This window comes from Gossypium raimondii, chromosome 9 (assembly GCF_025698545.1).
Source record: "Gossypium raimondii isolate GPD5lz chromosome 9, ASM2569854v1, whole genome shotgun sequence".
In the NCBI taxonomy this organism is placed as follows: Eukaryota; Viridiplantae; Streptophyta; class Magnoliopsida; order Malvales; family Malvaceae; genus Gossypium; species Gossypium raimondii.
Window position 1 is genome coordinate 37,316,152 of NC_068573.1, and position 12,901 is coordinate 37,329,052.

Below are 12,901 nucleotides of genomic sequence, written 5' to 3' on the forward strand. Positions count from 1 at the left end.
ATTTATTTAGGGAAAAGGGGGAGTGGGTGCCACGTCAAAGGGAAATGCCCACAGACAAAAATGCAACGTGGCGGAAGGATGCGCCAGTTGTCAGCTTGTGAAGGCTGTTCATGGAAAGTGCGGTATATATTAAGCGCCACCCTTTTGATCCCCCCGGCTCCCCTCCCAAATATCTGTTTTCTCTTTCATACCTAAGAGAGAGACAATGAAAGTATACATTGGAATGTGAAGGGATTTGCTGCAATTCGACTCAAAACTTCATTCAAATTTAATTTAATGACTGACCCACTGAGTGGAGAGATGCAATTATTACGTCTACCTTGAAAATTAATTCAACCATATTAATTAATAATATTCTTTTTAATTAAAAGGGTAATTTTTGTGTTAGTTTCAATGTTATGTTCCATTTACAATGAGGTATACCCAAACATTAGTTTTATATGGATTGAAATATCTTTTACCTAAATTTTATGAGCCATAATTTATGATGAATCAAACTAAATAAGGATGAAATCAAAGTGTTCAAATCTTTTTGTTTGGAAGATCATACCATGATGAGTGATTAATATCGAGGAAATGTGAAGCTAATTGATACCTTTGGGAAAGTTACTGTAATCGACTGTAACATTACTTATATGTATGCATAACTTGTAATAGGTTAGAGGATGTATGAAGAGAGCATTTTATTTGTTCAAATAGGAATTGTCTTTTCTAGTGCAATATTGTTAGTAAACTAAAGTGAGTCACTTAGAAGAGAATGATCCTGCGTAGAGTATAGCAGTGACGTTGTTACTTATTGAGTGAGTGAGACTTAAATCACAACTTGTACTTGTTAAAGTATAGTATATTGACTCTTTGAGTAAGGTCCTGTAGATGTAGGAAGTAATGATATTAGATGATAACTGTTGTAATTAAATTACTCTACATATCTTTGTATATGTCATTGTTGTTTATGTGATCAATCATGTAACACCTAGTTTTGGCGGGTATTGAGTTAGGCAAGTAACCCGAAAATAGTTTGAGTGGCAAAGTCCTATCCGCCCAATAGATGCTTTCGGCGTATAGGTCGAACGCATAGTTGACGCTAGGGTATTATGCAAGGATTGTTCTTTGAGTGTGGTAAGTTGTAAAGAAAAAAAGATTGGTAAGAATGATGAGGATTTGTGGGTAAATTGGGTTATACAAAAGGTACTGTACACCCAATTTATTGGGATATCAAGTTAGTTATGTACTAACAAGGTATTTATGTAACAACCTAATTTTCAGTGTGTCGGAAACAGTGGTTTGAGACCACTAAATCCGACGAGTGAGTTCAAAAATTTTATTATTTAGTGTTTGTGAACAAATTATGAGTTTAGGAAGGCTTATGAATTAGTAATTTATGCTTTAGAAATATTTATTAAATTAATTAATTTCTAAATCAAAGTATCAAGACCTCAATTTTATAAACCGAGCCGTAAATAATTTTATAAATATTTATAGAGTGTCATTGAGTTAGTATTAAAGTCTCGTTAGAAAATTTTAACGTTTTGATAGTTAATTTAGTAAAAAGGACTAAATTCAAAAAGGTGCAAAACTAGCTAATTGATGAAATAGTGATTAAATAGCTTAAAAGAAAAATATGGGAGGACTTAAAGTGTAAATGTGCCTAATTGAAAAGGCTGAAACGGCTTAAGTAGAAAAGAAAAATAAAAATCAAGTGAGTGAGGGGCAAATTGGTTATGTGGGGAAAATTAATGAAAATAAAATAAAAGGAGTAAGTAGGATAATCTAGACATTTCTTCCCCAAATTGCTGTCCCAAAACGCCATATGAGGGTTTCTAATAGCTGGGTTTTTCATAATTTTTCTTCATGTAAGTTCAATTTTTGTTTATTTCTTGAAATTTTTGTGTTTTTGAGATTTTTACAACTAGGTCCAACTATCTATTTTATTAATTTTTGATTCTATGGGTAATTTTGAAAGCTACCATTGATGATTGATGGATGTTTAAGATGAATTAACATGGATTTGAAGTTTTAATTTTGTTATATGATGATTTTATCAAGTATTTTTAATAGAAATTGATTTTAGGACAAAATTGTGAAAGAGATTAAATCTTAGGGTTTGGTATTAAAGTTTGTTTATCAAAGGCTGAGTAATAGCTTATAATATTTAGATAAAGTTTTAATTGAGAAAAATTAGCTCATTTGATGAGTTAATTGGTAAGGGACTAAATTGAAAAATTGTAAAAGTTAGGATAATTGTGTAATTTCAAAATCTAAAGGGTATAAATTGTGAAGTAGACTGAAATTGAAATATATGCTAATGAATGAAAAATTTTACATTTTAGATCAAGAACCCGTAGATCAAAGAGAAAAAGGAAATTAGTTGAATAGTCCATGAAGTACTACCAATTTTACAATTCAATCTAGGTAAGTTCATATGGTTAAACTTTCATGATTATTTATTAATTTATGAATGATAAAATTTATTTAGTCATATTTTTTTATTGAGATTAAAATTTATTGTTAAAATATGAAATTGAAATGATTGCTTAAAACAAGTAGAACGCATGATAGAGTACAATCATTTTATAGCAAAAGATGAATTGACGGATAAGAGTATGGTTGAACCATGACAATGTTTATATGTAAGACCATAGCTGGGCTATGGCATTTTAATGAAAAAACCACAACTAGGTTATGGCACTTTGAATGTAAGATCATGGTTGAACCATGACAGTATTTATAAGTAAGACAATAGCTAGGCTATGACATTCTGATGATAAGACCATAACTGGGTTATGACACTACGAATGTAAGACCATCGTTGGGCCATGGCAATGCATGTGTAAGACCATAGTTGGACTATGGCACAAAGAAAACGATGTACTCATATCCGTAGGTCGTTCCTCGATTCAGTTAGAATTGGTAAATGTGAATTAATTGAAAGATATGTTGATTATTAATGATATTGATCTGAAGGAAGTGTGTTCATTGACTTATGTTGTATTTGATAGGGAGAATGTATGATTTATTTACAATTTAGTTTATTATATTAAGTTCGGTAAGATCAATGTTTAATTTATTGAACTTACTAAGCTTCATTAAGCTTACTCGGGTTGTTTTATGTTCTTGTAGATTAACGTGTGATTGGGAGATTAGATTAACACATCAAGCCACACTATCCAGTTTAATCCGGTAGTTTTTAAAATGTAAATTTTGGTTTATATGGCATGTATAGGGTTGGTTTGGCAATGAAATAGTTTGAATTGTGGTTGTGAATCTTAAATGTTTGTATGTGTGTAATTAGTAGTAGAATTTAATAAATCAATTAAATGAGTTAAATGGGTACGTATAAGTAATTGATGTATATGTAATGTTATATTATGTTTAGAACATGTATTGGTTGATTTTGATTGCTTGGTTAGGATATATTAGTGTATTTAATGTTGTGTGTAGGTTGATGTAAAAAAGGGTGAGAAAAGTGGCCTTAAAATGACCTATTTTCGTCCATACAGACAGAGACACGGACGTGTGTGACACACGGCCATGCACATGGGCGTGTAGTCTGGCCGTGTGTCCCCTACACCTTGAAATTTCAAAACAAAATACCCAGGTATTTGCACACATCCTAGCACACGGGCATGTGTCTCGGCCATGTGACCCCTGCACCCTTCACACGGCCTAACACACGGGTAAGGACATGGGCTGGGACACGGCCATGTGTCCCACATCGAATGCCCACACGGCCTGGCCACAAGGATGTGTGTCCCCTGCACCTAAGAAAAATTTTAAAATTTCACGAAAAATTCTCTGTGTTTTCGGTTTAGTCCCGATTTGTTTCTAATGCCTATTTTAGGCCTTGAGGGCCCATTTAAAGGGACTATATAATAAAATATAATTAATTTTAGATATGAATAGTAAATGACAGGAATTAATTGTAATTATTCTGTAAACTCTAGTAATGTTTCGTAACCTTGTTCTGGCGGCGTATATGGGTTAAGGATGTTACCAGTTAGGATAGAATGAAGGGTTGGACCAGAATTATAAAATATTAAATTTTCATATACAGTTGTAAACTATTTTTATTAAGGTAGTCTTGGAAGTTTAAGACACGTGTCAAGTTCCAATAAGGGATTAGGTTATTTATATAGATACTCAAGTTACAAAAGAGAGAGTTTTTATTATTTCTTTCTTAAGAAGTATTGTTACCTAAATCTTAAAGAACTTACAATATTACTCTCTCCTTCAAGTTGGAATTGTAGATCTGGATCTTCATTGGTGATTACTCCATGACGAGGCAAGGTTTATGACTCTGCCTGTTGGATCTAGTAGATCAATTAGATAAAGATATAAGACCTTACTTAGGGATTTTTAACATTAGAAATAACAGAAAAGAAGGGTATATGAATATATCTTTATAAATTTTCATGTTTTGTAGCAATAGCTGCCACTGATTTGCGTGGTGGAAGTTTGGATTTGGAGTTTTGAACTATTGTAGGTGAGAATCAGGTGAGTCCCTATATTGACTCTTGCATGTATATGAGATATTTCTATAGAGACCGAAACTAGAAAAGTATAAGTATGATGGTCATGCAACTATACGAACAAATGTTAAGGATATGATGCATATTATGGTATGGAATATGAGAAGTAGGTTTGATCATATATGTGTGTCTTAGATGTATGCTATGGGTATGCTCTGTTAAGAGTGAGTTGTGGAGTTAAAGATGAATGTGAATTGCATCAGTGCATTAAGGTCTGTGTCTGTTCACTATAGTGGAGTCTAAAGGGGTTCGTTAGGACTAAAAATATGACCTCTTATATGAATATTGAAGGAAAATCCCATGGTCACGACACTTTTCGAAAGAAACTAAAGGACAGTAAATACATAGGGTTCTTTGCGTGTCCCAAGACAATGATGGACAAGCCTCATATAACGTGTTATGTGAGAAATTAGGCAAATCTATATCGTAAACATGTTAGGAATGAAATCTTCTGTGGCGAATCATGAAGGGGTAGCCTTTGTGGGGAACCCTACAATGATAACTTATGTGGCGCAATATGAAAGGAACGCCTTTGTGGTGAATCATGAAGGGATAACCTCTACGGTGAACCCTACAATGAAACCCTTGTGGCGAAAAATGAAAGGAATACCCTTGTAGCAAACTCCGTAAGAAATGCTTTCGCAGCACACTCTTAAGAACCGCCCTTGTGGCGAACAATGAATAAATAGCCTGTGTGGTGAATTCTGACGTGATAGCTTTTATGGCAAAATCCAAAAGCAGAGTGTTTGTGACGTATCCTAGTAAGGATCGTAATGATGTGACCTAAAGGAATGATCTTGAGGGGATTCTATATTAAACTACTTTGGTGCATTAAACATGGCTTGTAAGTGTGATTAAAAATATCAGCAAGGCACAATGTCTCTATGGGCCACGATAAAGTGTTATACAAAACCGTGGTTCAAAATAAAAAAGTGAGGAGATATATAAGAAGTGATAGGTAAGCATAAAAGAAGCGTATTCTGAATAAGGATTTTTCTAACTATATATCGGAAGGAATGTACCTATTATGTATAGGTGATCAAACATGGATTGTGGAACGATGACTTAAAGTTACGCATACAAGGGTGACGGTGATTTGATTGTATGAATATTTATAAAGGAAACTGGTAAAAACTTATGAAAGATCAATTTGAAAGAGGTAAGTGACATATTGAAGATGTTGATGAGTAAGAGATGAGCTCTGAGCAAGATATAGTATCTGACTTGTAAATGAGAATAGAAATTGAGGGAATATTCGCTAAGGACTAAGTTGAAGGTTCAGAACGATGTGATCATCCAAATAATTAACTAGTTGAGATGTGCAGAAATGACACATGTAAATGATGTTTTCCTCACTGAGTTATTACAAACTTATATGAGTGTGTGTTTTGTTACAGGCGAATTGATTTGAGTCTACACTAGGAGGGGTGATGTCAAGGCTACGCCTAAGGAGGCGTATTCAAAATTTGAGTTGTCATTGAAAACCCTATAACTTGAGGTGCTTGTAATAAATTAGGATTCCAAATTAAATATCATTGCAGTTGTATTTACTCAATGTATTTACTTATGCATTTTAGTTTGGGATTTTGTTGTTAAGTAAATTGTCTTTATCTCTAAATTTTATAAGTAAATTAAACTTGTGTCTATATTTGTGTGGTAATACCCAAGATCTGGATTCGGTTGATCGGATCGAGTTAAGGGTGTTACAACTCGAATCTGTAATTATTTGTGGTTTGTAATAATAGTTTAAATTTATGTCTGTATTCATGTGGTAACACCCTAGATTTAGATCTGGTGAATCGGATCGGATTGAGGGCATTACAATCATTCTTGTGGTAATATGGTGCCTACATTGTTAATTTTGTTGATTGTATTTGTTGTGTTTTAAGTGACTATGTTGGAGCATATCAACCATCCACTAGACCTATAGAAGATGATAATGATGAATTAAATAGGGGTGTTCATAGTTTGGTTAAAACTGAATTAACCGACTGAACCAATCTAATTTGATTAATCAATCGGTGGTTGAATTTAGTGTCAAAGATCGGTTAATAATTTTATGAAATTTCGGTTATCGATTACTTAGGTTCGAAATTAGATAATTAACCAAATTAACCGAAATAAATAATATATAATACATTTTTTGAACTATTAAAAAAAAGAAAGTTAACATTAACAATATATTTTTTATATGATTTATATTTATTTTAACCAAAAGACAAAAACATATAACTTTTGGTTAATTCGGTTAACCGACGACCGAATTAACCAAAATATTTCGTTCAGTTAATATATTTGAAAAAATTTCGGTTCAGTTAACGGTTAAATATTTTTACATTTCTAATAATTTAGTTAATAGTAATTCGGTTCTATTAATAGTCGAACCGACCATTTGAATACCCTTAGAATTAAATGCGCTAGATATTGAGCTTGTTGCAACTGCACCTATAACTATAGCTAAATTTGTGTCTCAAGAACCTATTGATGAATAGCCAGTAAAAGTTAGCAACAATGAAGTCTATCTCTTGGATGGTTTAATTCAACCTTAGCCATCATCATGGGTAAAGAAAAATAATTCATTAGATGATGCCATTGGTAATCTTGATGAACGAGTCAAGACTAAAGAAAGCATCTAAGCCAAATTATTGTGATACAATCAGATTAACAAGTTATACTTCATCCATTGAGCCTACAAAGGTTGATGAAGCCCTTGGTGGAAATCATACAATTGAACCTAAGGTATAGATAACCTTAGTTGCAACTGGTTCTGTGGCTAGAACAAGGACCAGGGCAAATGTAACACCCCTAACATGTCTTCATCGTCGAATTAGGGTTATAGAGCATTATTGTACAATCGAAAACATTTAACATCATAATATTTAAGTAAATTAAGCATATCATAATTCATTCAATCACATGCATTTCATCCCTAAATCGAGCCTTCGATACCCTAAAAATAGCTTTGAGGCAATCCAGGACTAATTTGAAACAAAACAGAAAGTTTAGAAAAAAGTTGCAAAAATTAGAAACAGGGGTCACACGGCCATGTGGCCAAACCGCGTGACATCACCCCAAGTTGTGTAACTTTCGAACAAGGGACACACAACTGTGTCTCGGCCCGTATCCTCACCCGTGTAACTCACTGAGATGTCCCATACGCCCGTGTGCCAGGCCATGTGCTAGGCCGTGTAACTCTCTAACTTTCCACACACGCCCGTGTGCTAAGTCATGTAACTCATTGACTTGAACACTAATAAACTCACAAATGACACACGGTCATGTGATAGCTCGTGTTTCAGGCCGTGTGAACCAAAATTTTACCTAAAAATAAGTCATTTCATGCATAACTCACCATACCATTTGTGCACACTTACAAGGGACTTAAGCATAATTCAAATACACATAAATATATCATTTCAAACATCCTAAATCACCTAACGAATATGCCATTCAAAGGCACCACAAATGCATCAAAACATCAATTACCTAAAACATGCCAACATTGCCATAATCCAAACATAAAAACCAAGTTCAACTAACTACCATATATGACCAAATGCAAGCCATCAACACATACCAAAAGAACCTTATAAACAAGCACATTAAAGTAACCAAAATGACATAGCTTGGTAAGGCATCAAAGTGTACCAAACCAACATAGCTTTCAAAACTTATACATGCCAAAACACCATTAACACATTCACCAAAATACCATTACATATCACCCTATACATGTCATTATAACTCTTGGCCAAAATACTCAAAAACTACCAAATTGACTGTTGGATAGTGTGATAGATCTCCGACGAGCTTCCAACTGATCGAGCTCCCGATAATCTATAAAACAAAAGAAAGAAACTACGTAAGCAACGGGTGATTAGTAAGCTCGTATAAACTGAAACATAACTTACCATGTTATTATTACAATTCAATAATCAATTTTTTTAATTTGTTTTTATATTTAAGATTTTTATTAAGTTTTCAAAGTTTGGAAGTGTTGGAGTTAAAAAGAAATTCTTAGCAGCTGCTGGTTACTGGTACTAGTCTTGAGTTGGTGGCCCGCTGTGCTGAACTATCATTGTACTATCAGAAATTAATGTGCACCGCATTTCTCAAGTTTGATATTCATTTTCTGATAGCCCTTCAAAAGATTGAAGAGGTCAATTAGATAAGTGGAATTAATCATCACCTTCTAACTAGATCGACCTTTGACACTTTTTAGTTTTTAAACCCATATTTTTCAACTCATGGAAATTAATTCAATCTTGACTTCCATACCGTTCTTTAAGATATACATAAATAAATATTTTATTATTTTTTAAATTTTACATTCCTTTATTAATTATGATGGTGAATTTTTCATCGGTTTTAGTTATATCGGTCAATGCACGTCGTTTAGTGCTAAATTGGAACACTCAGCATCCATTGTCGTAGCTATAAAAATTTAGGTTTTTGCACCGACTCCTTCCGATCAATTTCGGTTGCATCTGCGGGAATATAGTGCACCATCTGATGGATGAATAATATGACAAAATATAAAGTTTTTATCCGACTATTTTGCTAAAGACTTAATTGGAACATGATTAATCAAAAAGACTACTAAAAAAGTTTATTTTTTGAACATATTTTCATATTAAAAATATAAAAACTAAAATATAATTAAGAAAAACTCACTCACCTAATTACCAAAGAAAAATATTTGTTCACCTTTCAGCTTCTTTTATAAAAAAGAAAAAGTAAAGGAGCTAAATCCTTAAATTTTCATGTTTAATGATGCATTTTATCAATAATTTTGGATTTATTTGAATGTTAAATTTTTATTTTGAGTTTATTAATAAATAATTTATATAATTGATGAATATTTTATATTTGAAATTTATTTAGTTTCAGTTATTTAATATTTGTACATATATTTATATATATATTAAATGTTTTTTAAAAATAGTACATTCTAATTAAGTTTTTAACATAATAATAAACAATTAAAAATCTTATATTTTTTAATATTATTCATGCAGAGGATGATGTACCATGTTGGTGTTGATATAATCGGAATTAATTGGGATTTTGAGTGATGCAGTAAAAAAGTGTTGAATGTTCCAGTCCGCAGCGATGGGTATTACCGAAACCAATTTCTTAGGAAATCAACTTAATCAGGTTGGGTTGTGAGTTTTTAAAAAAGATGCAAAATATAAACCCAAATCAATTACGTAATTGAATCTACTTTGGGGACCTACCATAGTTGACTTGGAAATTGATAAAAGAAATGATAGAATAGGTTAATAACCTTGATTGATGAGGAAGAATTGGAGAATCAGGTATGAATAGGAATTGGATGTTATGTTAAATGAATAATATTGGGATAGGTTTGAGTACGAAGTTATACATGTCTATTGATATCAACAGAATTTGCATAATAGAATTGATTACTTAGGTTTCATGGTAATAATGTATAAAGGTGAATTAGAATAGTCTTTAATGGGTAATCAAAATGATACGTTTAATTGTGATTTTAATTTCTTAACTATAAAATAAAGGTATAGTAATTTGGAATTTATTAAGGTGTTAGGATTGTTTTTTTATGTGTAGCTTGAAATTTGGAATACTGCATATTCAACCGACGGGTTCGAATATAAATTGCCACAACATCAACGAAACAAACTATGAACAATTTAAATCAAAGCTGAAAAAAACCTTTTGTGTCTAAAACCGTCAAATATGCTTTTATTAATCATACTTAATCGAAAATATAATTATCAACTTCTAGATCAAAAGTCTTAACAAGTAGGCTAATGGAAAATTAACAATAATAGTTATAATAATTTTAATCAATTTCTCTTCGTTGTAAATAAACACTACAGGAAATTAAGGTTTTAGCTGCGTTTTTAGCGGCATTTGGACGAAAAACGTCACAATAGGTAAAACAGTAGTGATGTTTGTGATAAAAACACCGCAAAAGGTTTTTTACTTTGATATCATCTCCCAAGCACGAACTATTTTCTTTCTCAGTATTTTCTTTGTTTGAAAACCCCAAATTCATTTCTCCTTTCTTTCCTAGACTTTCTTTGCTTGAAACCCCAAAATCCCGTCCCTTTTCTTTCTCAGTCTTTTCGTTGTTGGAAAACCCCAAAATCCCGTCCCTTGTTCTTCTATTTTAGCTGCTCCTCACATTGAAGAAAATATCAGTCTCAATCGACATTGTCTCAGGTAAGACAGTTCTGCTTCATTTCTTCATTTTTTTTTATTTTTTAATTTTCTCATTGGCTTTTATTTTTGTGTTTTTCTTTAATTTCTAGATCTGTTGTAATTTATTTTCTCTTTTCTTCAATTTTTTAATTTTTTTAATTTATACCTATCGAAACTGGAATATGTGATTTACAATGGTGTTTAGTCCATAAAATTTTTACAATATACTTTTACCCAAATAATAGATGCCTTAAGCAATCTTAGGTTTGGACAAAAACCAAATTTTGTCAATGGAAAAAACCAATTGTTTCAGCCCAGACTCGCCTATTTCTGTCTTGGTCATGCTTGATGGTTTCATTTACAGATGTCAGATGACTACATGGAAGACCTCTGCTCAAATATCAAGGTTGGTTGTGTATTAATTTTTGACTTTTGCAGCATATTAAACTACTGTTTTGGTCTCTCACTCTTTTTAAAGGAAGTAAAATAGTCCAATTCCATGTGTGTGTGTGTTTTGAAGAAAATGTCATTTATTATTTATTACCTTTGGACATTGGTAGTTCAAGAAGAATTTATTTAATATTTGCCCACCATCTTGACAATGGTTTTGTACTGATGAAAGAACTTAATAAAATTCAGTAGTGCTAATTTATTTCTAGTTTTATCATCTTTAGAGATCAGAGATTAGTTAGTTTTTCATTTGTGATTTCCCCTTTTTGAAGTGCCAAATGAATGATCTTTAAAACCTATATTCTTTTGTTGCTAGATGCTTAAGGAAAGCTACTGAAGATCATAGACTGATTGATAGGGTACTTAAATACAGTGGCAAATATAGTCCTATTATGAGGCATTCTGCTCCAACAAATTGAATAAACTGCTGGAGCTTACCTTTAAGTTTAACCCTTGGCAAAGTTTCTTGCCCACTGGCATCTTTCTTTTTCATTTTTCTATCTATGGACCTTTATTGCAATAGCTCGTAATGCACGTATATCCATGATGGCATTGCAGACTTTAAGAAAGCAAGTTTACTGCATTGCAATTCATTGTCCATAACTAAATAGTATTATTTGTTTATTTTGTGTTTCCTTCTAATTATTATAGCATAATTAAAAATGGAAAAGTAGCATTAACATTGATTGCTAATTGATTTATAGTAGTGGATGGGACACGGAAAAGTGATAGGAAGAATAAAAGATGGAATAAATGCTGTACATGTTAGTGAGATTATATATTAGGGAATCCGATTCATACTTTTTTGCTCCGAAAGATTTTGATCTAAGTGACTAACCGTAAGGGCAATCAGTGAGTTCTTTTCTTTGTTTATGTTCATAAGATCTCTGTGAGAGTTCTTTGTTGAGTATCTAACAAGTCTATCCAAACTGCTGATGGACTCTATTTTTGTCTAGTTTTTCTTCTTTCATGAGAAAATATATTACATATATGTTTAACAGGCAGCTTAATCATTTTTCATATCCGAAGTCCAAGAGGTGTATTCTGACAGTAAAATATTTGGTGTCTCCTACCTGTTTTACTGCTTTTATTTATTTGTAACTTAGGATGGAACTTGTTATTTGCAGGTTAGTGATTATCCTGAACGAGATCCCTTTGAAGAGGATGAGATATGATGTCGTCGCGAAAGGGTACTGCTGCATCATTTGTTTCCATGCAGAATCAATAACCTTACAGAGATCGGCAATGATATTTGATTTTATTTTTGGTATTATTGTAACATATTTGGCGTGGGACTGATGTGTGAGATACAAAACTCTTAGAGAGATGATACCTGAGCAATATTTTCCTATAATCTACTATTAATATATGATTCTTGTGTCTAAATCGTAGATCTTTGTGAGTTCTTTTCAAAACGGTTTTTGAATCACTTGATTTTGTGGGGAAAGCATCGCTAAATGTTATGTTCTTTAGCGGCTTTTGTAGGGAAAGCGCCGCTAAAAGTCATGTTATTTAGCGGCGTTTGTAAGAAAAGTGTCACCAGAGGTCATGCTCTTTAGCGGCGTTTGTGGGAAAAGCGCCGCTATAGAACCGCTAAAGATCATGTTCTATAGCGGCGTTTTTCTACATAAATGCTGCAAAATTTAGCAGCATTATCTATAACAACATTTTTTGCGGCGCTTATAAAAACGCCACAAATTGTTTTAACGGCGCTTATAAGCACCGCTATAGGATCA

At 32.5% G+C, this 12,901-nt stretch overlaps 1 long non-coding RNA gene across 1 annotated transcript; it reads left to right on the forward strand.

Annotated features, from left to right (window-relative positions):
* The first annotated feature begins 10,519 nt into the window (after positions 1-10,519).
* Positions 10,520-12,551, forward strand: LOC105799431 (uncharacterized). Its single transcript, XR_001135568.2, has 3 exons — positions 10,520-10,736; positions 11,080-11,121; positions 12,293-12,551. It is a non-coding gene; the product is annotated as an uncharacterized LOC105799431 (long non-coding RNA).
* The last annotated feature ends 350 nt before the right edge of the window (positions 12,552-12,901 follow it).